This window comes from Scyliorhinus torazame, chromosome 16, assembly GCF_047496885.1.
Source record: "Scyliorhinus torazame isolate Kashiwa2021f chromosome 16, sScyTor2.1, whole genome shotgun sequence".
Lineage (NCBI taxonomy): Eukaryota > Metazoa > Chordata > Chondrichthyes > Carcharhiniformes > Scyliorhinidae > Scyliorhinus > Scyliorhinus torazame.
In genome coordinates this window covers 45,241,353-45,249,176 of record NC_092722.1, presented here as the reverse complement: position 1 = coordinate 45,249,176, position 7,824 = coordinate 45,241,353, and the positions used below count along the sequence as shown (strand labels likewise).

The 7,824-nt window shown below is 45.5% G+C and overlaps 1 pseudogene; it reads right to left on the bottom strand.

Annotated features, from left to right (window-relative positions):
- Positions 1–5,643: 5,643 nt before the first annotated feature.
- On the bottom strand, positions 5,644–7,599 carry LOC140392521 (uncharacterized; annotated as a pseudogene).
- Positions 7,600–7,824: the final 225 nt, after the last annotated feature.

Genomic DNA, 7,824 nt, shown 5'->3' with positions numbered 1-7,824 from the left:
CTCTGATCTTTCGCAGTTGTTCTTGTGCTGGAGTTAAATTCTTATTCTTTCCTTTGTGTATACATGAGCATCACTTCAGACCCGGTAGAAATGAACACCCAAGGGGAGTGAGGGCTGCTAGGAATTTGACATTGAGCTGGGTCTAAATTCAACCCAGGTTAACTGCTGACTGTGATTGTACCAAACGAGTTTGGCCACTTTCAATGGAGATGCTTGTCAGCATAGGCCTACAGCACAAAACTCCCCATTTGGCACAATGTTGCATCAAATTGGCAATACTTCTCAATAACCACTGGATGACTAATTAGGCTAATAGAAAACCCACTGGTGCGGAGGTTTTGCTCAGCCTGATTAAAGGGCAAAATGGGGGACTTTGCACTGCATCCAATGGCTATACGTTTCCTGAAAGGGCTTGATACTGACACTCAATAATTCAAATGAAAAAAAATGTACTATTCCCTATTTATAACGTCCCTAACTTCTTAAAGACTGTCCGGTGGATGGGCGAGACTCGTAAAAATATTAATGTGTTGACTTCAATGCTGCTATCTTGAACTGTGTTTTTTTTCCCAAGATTCCAGTATATTGTTTTGTAAAGTATAGGCTGCTCTTTAATATTTTTAAAATAAATTTAGAGTACCCAGTTCTTTTATTTCCCAATTAGGGGGCAATTTAGCGTGGACAATTCACCTACCCATGGGGAGAATGTGCAAACTCCACACAGAGAGTGACCTGGAGCCGGGATCGAACCCGGGTCCTCGGCGGCAGTGCTAACCACTGCGTCACCGTGCTGCCCTCAGCTGCTCTTTAATATTAATCCTATATTACCTCATCTCATATTTCCAATGTTCTTTGCAACAACAAAGAATTGTTTCTTAGTGTTAGGTGTAATTTTGTGTGTACGAGAAATAAACAGGCATCTTTCATTTACCAAGAATGAACACGAATGGGATGTTCCAGGCAAGTACCAAAAGCATTGTTATAAAACAAAAGGAATTATTTTCACCAATTGTAGTTCAATACCAGTTGTAGTGGGATTCAGATTTAATGGTGATTGGAATTAAGACATCAGTACTATCATGGCAAACCTTTTGTGAATTTGATTAACTCCATCCTCTTCTAAAGGAGCTGGGCTAGTTCTCCCTGTGAAGGAGCACATTTCAAGGTGCCTTAATTACAGTTTGCATGATTCACAATTTACTCAGTGACCCACAAGATGATCCTGTAGGTGGTTCCTTATGTAGAAAGCTGAAGCCAGGGGAATGCAAATTAAAATCAGGACGTTGTTGGCAAGAAGGAAAGTTAAGCTGAAATTGTTCACTGAAAGGGTAATAAAGGTGTAGAATAAATTACCAGGGAAGACCATTGCTACAGGCAGTATAAATAGGTTCAAGAGGCAAACTCGTAGTTTGTTGAACCTAATAGCATTTTCCCTGTTCCTAAAATATTATTTACCACACCTCTCCCCACACTGTCAATTTTCTCTTCTGCCTTCCCTCTCTCGTTTAAGAGGCATCTTGACGAATACATGAAAAGGATGGGAATAGAGGGATACGGACCCCGGAAGTGCAGAAGGATTTAGTTTAGACAGGCATCATGATGGCGCAGAGATGGAGGGCCGAAGGGCCTGCTCCTGTGCTGTACTGTTCTTTGATCTCCTGAGTGCACTGAGACCTTACTAGGTTCAATTGTGACCGGTTCCTTTCCGAAGTGTTCACATGTACAATGCATTTGTGTGGAGCCTTTGCATGCAACAGCTCCAATTGTACCCTGGACCCTTTGGTTGTGATGTTTCAATGGGGGGTTGCTACAGAGTATATTGGCCTTATGAGATGCAACATTGCAAATGGATGTTACATGGTGTTGTCTTGTTTTATACAAAGCATTTTCTGACATTTTTGAGAGCATATTAAAACTTGTTCATTTTTGAGCCTAAACCTTCCCCTACTCAAAGTTCATGAACAATACAGTTCAAACAGAAACGGTAGTTGATCACAGCTCGGCATTGGCCTCAATGCAATGGGAAAAGAAAGATCAAAATCAACCTGTGCTTCCCCCACTCCTGATTATATCCAGGAGATTGTATGCGTGTGGCAGTGGGGCGCAGACACAAAACGATCGGGCTCAGCTCTGATGTTCTCCATAACTGATTTCCCCACAAACGGGAGAGTTGGATAGAAAGGGAATGCGCTAGATGGGAGAAGTAAATATCACCGTCCTCTCATCTGACCACATCCATGCCCACAGTTGGCCAATCATGCAGCAAAGGCAATAATGTTTGAACAGGGACACAGAATAAAGTCATACCATTTTTCGGACTAAAAGAGGGAGCTTTAAAAAGAGAAACCCCATTAGGAGACCAGAGAGCATTTGAGAGGAAAGAAGTAGTGGTAACAGTTCTATTCTAATAAGGATAGAACAATTAAACACTGGAAAAAGTTGTAAAATAGATTTGTATAGGAATGCCAGTGTAATCGAAATAATGTACAAATCCTAATATATTTGTTTAGACAGATTCTATGTGATTTTCAGTCTCCAAAATTCTTAATACAGAATTAATAAATGTGATGTTTGCACTCCCAGGTGAAATCAGCCTTATTCAGATGCACCTATGTTGTACACAGCAAATACAAGGTATTACCAGCTCCTGGTATTATGAGGTCCCAGTGCCGAACACACACAAAGCACTAAATACATTTATGTTTAAAAAGCGATATTTTATTATCAGGTATGTTACTTCATTGTATCATTCAAATAAAGTTAGTACAAGCGCAGTTTGAGTCATGTGATGCAATATAGCTACAGCTGAGTGAAAGCAAGATCATGAAGTGGAGCTGAATCTATCCCTGAACTGGTACCGATAGCTTTAGTGAAAGCCCCGTCTTAAATCTGCTGGTGCTCTATTAAAATTGGGTCTCTTCCATTGAAGAGAGGGGTTTCTGTACTGCAGAGGATGGCATTGACTCCAAATTAGGCTCTTGTTTTCCAAAAAGTAGGATTATGTTTGTTACAACACCCTGGGCTAGGTTGCGGTAATTCCAGCCTCCTTAACCCAGAGTCGCAACACAATTGAATGAACAAATAATTCTTTAAAAAAAATACCCTGGGCGGGATTCTCCACTCCCGCGCCGAAGTGGCCGCGCCGTCGTGAACGCCGTTGAGGTTCACGACGGCGTGAAATGGCCCCGGTCCTGACCGATTCAGGCCCTGACAATGGGCTAGGATCGTGGTTGCCGTCCTCTCCAAGTCCGCCCCGCAAAAAGATGGTGGACGGATCGTGCGGGGCCGCGGAAGGAAGGAGGTCCTCCTTCAGAGAGGACGGCCCGACGATCGGTGGGCACCGATCGCGGGCCACCCCACATTTGAGGTACCCCCCGGTGAAGGAAATCCCCTCGCCCCCCCTCAGGCCGCCCCCCCAGCGTTCGCGCGCTGTTCCCGACGGCAGCGACCAGGTGTGGAGGGCGCCGGGGGGAACCCGCCGTTTTGGCCTGGCCGCTCGGCCCATCCGGGCCTGAGAATAGCGGGGGTGCCGGAGAATCGCCATTTTGGGTGTCTCCGGCGAATCTCCGGCCTGCGGCCCGCAGAACTCGACGGGGTCGTTCCCGCCGCTTGGGAGAGTCGCGGGAGGGCATCGGACCGGCATCCCTGGAAATTTAGGCGGCCCAGGCGATTCTCACAACTGGCGCGGGAGTGGATAATCTCGCCCCCTATGTCTTTGGCCCTCAGCTGCCCAATAATTACAGTCACCAGGGCCGTGATTCTCCCCTGCCCAGCGGGTTGGCGTGGCGGGAACCATTCTGGCGTCGGGCCGCCCCAAAGGTGCGGAGAACCGCACCTTTAGGGGCCAAGACCTCACCTTGAGGGGCTAGGCCCGTGCCAGAGTGGTTGGCGCACCGCCGGCCGATGGGAAAGGCCTTTGGCGCCACGACAGCCGGGGCCGAAGGGACTTCGCCGGCCGGCAGAAGTCCGCGCATGCGCAGGAGCGTCAGCGGCTGCTGACGCCAACCCCGCGCATGCGCAGGGGGGGTTCACTTCTGCGCCGGCCATCGCGGAGGATATGGCCAAGGCAGAAGGAAAAGAGTGCCCCCACGGCACAGGCCCACCCGCGGATCGGTAGGCCCCGATCATGGGCCAGGTCACCGTGGGGGCACCCCCCGGGGCCAGATCGCCCCTCGCTCCCCCCCCCCCCCCCCCCCAAGGACCCTGAGCCCGCCCGCGCCGCCAACCTGCCGGTAAGGTAGGTGGTTTGATTCACGCCGGCGGAAGCAAAATTACAGCAGCGGGACTTCGGCCCCCATCGCGGGACGGAGAATCGCAAGGGGGGGGCCCGCCGGCCGACCCCACCACCCCCGCCCCCGCCGCCGAATTTTCGGTGCCGGAGAATTCGGCGCCCAGCGGGGCGGGATTCACGCCGCCCCCCCGGCGATTCTCTGACCCGGCAGGGGGGTCGGCGAATCCCGCCCCAGGTTTGTAAATTTAAGCACAATTACCTTTTATTCATAACAAGAATTAGGCAACAATGAAATATGCAGCAAATACAATTGGTTAACTAACATCAAATTCTTAATCCCCCACTTTAATCTGCCCCCAACCTCTATACACACACACACACACACACACACAGGGGAAAAGGGGTGAAAATAATAAGCGTGAAAGTAAAAAGATAAAGAGTCTTTGTTTCTGATGGTTGTTTCTAGCACCTTCTCTTCAAACTTTGCTTTCTGTTTGAGGTTTTCACAATAGATTGATTCTGATCTCTGCAGTTTCAGTAATACAGCAAGCTTTTCTGGAGAGGACATGAGGGAGAGAGCAGGGCCTTTCCTTTTAGCATCCAGGATTCAACTTCTGCTTTTCTAAAAATCATTCCAATCACCACCCGTTACCGGCCAGAATGTGGCTTTTTTGCCAATTCATTGGCCACCAGCCTACCAATCGAACTGAGTCCCACCCCACCTCTTGTGTGCCAAAAAGTCTGAGTTCTGTTCCTCGAAAGCTAGCAGAATGTTTTCTTTTGTAACTTTTAATTCCTTTATTCCCCTGCTCGATTTAAAGGTATATGTCCATTAAGCATCCACGGATCAAAATGATAACGGGCAAAAAAAGGGGATAATCAGGAAGGACCCTTACATACCTCCCCCCCTAAAGTGAATGAAATATCAGGGCATGGACGTTTCTTTATGAGGTATGCAGGACATAAATCACTATCACATATCCATTGACTCATCCCGAGTATATAAGTTCCCTTCCCAGTCTCTACCTTGGTGACTCGTCAGTCCTTAAACCCATGACGAAGCATCTACAATAACATTATCCTTTCCGGGAATGTGTACAATTTTAACATTGAACTGCTGTAATAATAAACTCTAATATAATAATCTTGCGTTCCGAGTTTTAAACGTTTCTATAAACGGATGGGATGATGGTCTGTATAAACTACATTTTGTTTAACATCATGTTGGACATATACTTCAAAGTGCTGAAGGGCCAGTAGCACTGCCTCTACCCCCAAGTCACTGGCATCTGTGGCCATTTTTATGGTCTAGATTAGTCCGGTGCGGCCAGCACTGTTCGCACACCAACATGGCCTTCAATCTCCCAAACATCCGCTTGGTGTTCGGTGGACCACAGTGTGTTCACTTGTTCCTACAAAATTATCAACATGCAATGTATTTCAGTCTCTAACTTAGCCAGTCTCCATGGTTTTAGTCGAGATGGATGTGGCTTTATTAGTTTAGAATTTCTTATGTCAACATCATGATTAGTTAATGGAGTGCCCCCTGGTGTTTCCCTACAACTCTGTGTATATTCATTAAGTATCTTCATTAGATCTTTCCTTTGTTCTTCTGCTGATAGGTTTGCATCTTTGGGTTTAGAACTCCCTCTGATATCTTCAAATAGTGTCTTGTTTTCACTCTCTTCAAAATTAAAGACAATGTGCTTTCCTTTGTCAGGGATTGCCCAAATTAGAGAGGGACCCCTGAATGAGTTTCTTCTGCATTTCTGTCTGTCATGTAATGCAGCCAGTCTTTTTTAATTGTCCAATAAATGTTCATCCAAATTTTGCAGATCTTCTGCAGCCAAACTACAAGCACTGAATGCTGAGGGAAATATACCGGCCAGCACAGTAGCACAAGTGGATAGCACTGTGGCTTCACAGCGCCAGGGTCCCAGGTTCAATTCCCCACTGGGTCACTGTCTGTGCGGAGTTTGCACGTTCTCCCCATGTCTGCGTGGATTTCCTCCGGGTGCTCCGGTTTTCTTCCACAGTCCAAAGACATGCAAGTGGATTGGCCATGATAAATATCCCTGAAGTGACCAAAAAGGGTAGGAGGGGTTATTGGGTTACGGGGATAGGGTGGAAGTCAGGGCTTAAGTGGGTAGGTGCAGACTCGATGGGCCAAATGGCCTCCTTCTGCACTGTATGTTCTATGTTCTCTTTGGTTCATTTTTAATCAATAAACACTCTTCAAATCCTCCAGCTTTACACTCTCTCTTTTCCTTCAGCTGGTTACTTTCAACAAGTAAAGCTGAATGTTCAATCTTCGCAAAGGTGGTTGGCTTTATATGCACTATTCCTTGTTTTCCAGCTTTTACCACCTCCTCGGACACTACATAATCACAGATTTTATTTCTACTTAGTATTACGGACTTATACAATTTGTGCTTTCCAGATTTCAAATTTCCTTCTTTATTTTCAGATATACCAAGGTGAAGCCTGAGGCTAGAAAGTGTCCATGGTGGATGTGTCAAATTGAATAGACATTGTTCCTTTAAATGGTGGTGGCCTGCAACAACTTTTTATATCAGAATCAGAGGATAGCGCCTTATTGGTTCCAAGAACTTTCTGTTTAATGTTAACCGATGTGGTTGCAGAATAGCTCCATGGTCCTTGCTTTACATTCTCAAAAAGGAATTGATCACTAATTACCTATTCTCCTTGGCTATTTGTTTCCTTTACCTTGAAGAGGCACCGTGATCTTTGAACAGAATATGAGTTAATCAGCGGTTTGCTTGGTGTCATTTCACTGTCATTGCTGTCCTCATCCTGAATTGCTGATGCCATGCTACTATGTATATTTTCCTTCAAACAGGTATTCACTGGGAAATATTTGCATTGCAGTGAATGACAATGGATTTCTGCACATAGCTGTAACAAATTGCTTTTAGAAAAGTCCAACTCACTTTCTTCTTCCAATTTGCTGCCTTCTTTCCTAGCTTTGGAAGAATTACTTGCCATCTGTTCAAGATCAGTTAGTGACAGGTCTGTTCAGTAGCAGTTGTTTATCTTTTCTTCATAATCAGAATCCAAATCGCATTCAGAACTTTCATCTGAATCTTCATCACTGTTATTACTAGATTTTGACTCCTCTTTCTTAGGATCACCTTCAGTCTTGGAGTTCTGAAAGTCTGGTTCGCGACTAGATTTTATCTTTGACAAATTTCTATGAGGAATTATTCTTGTGGAGATAATTTCATCAATATCAGCAAAATAAGATTCATGACCATTGCCATTTGATATGTGATTAATGTCTTCCAACATTTTTTCTTTGAGTCATTTAATGCCCATTGAGTTTTCCTAATTCCCACATGTCCTGCCATTGGTCTCTCATGCGCTATCTGCAGTAGTTCCCTCGGACGCTCTGTAATTATAGGTGAAGCTACAACCTTCACTCCTGCCAAATCATTCCCCAAAAGTAAGTCTATTGGTAAATCCTTAACCACTCTAACAACTACTGGACCTGACACAAAATCACACTTCAATTGTACTTTATACAATGGAACCGGGATATAATCTTCACTTATCCCCTTCGTTAATACCTCAGC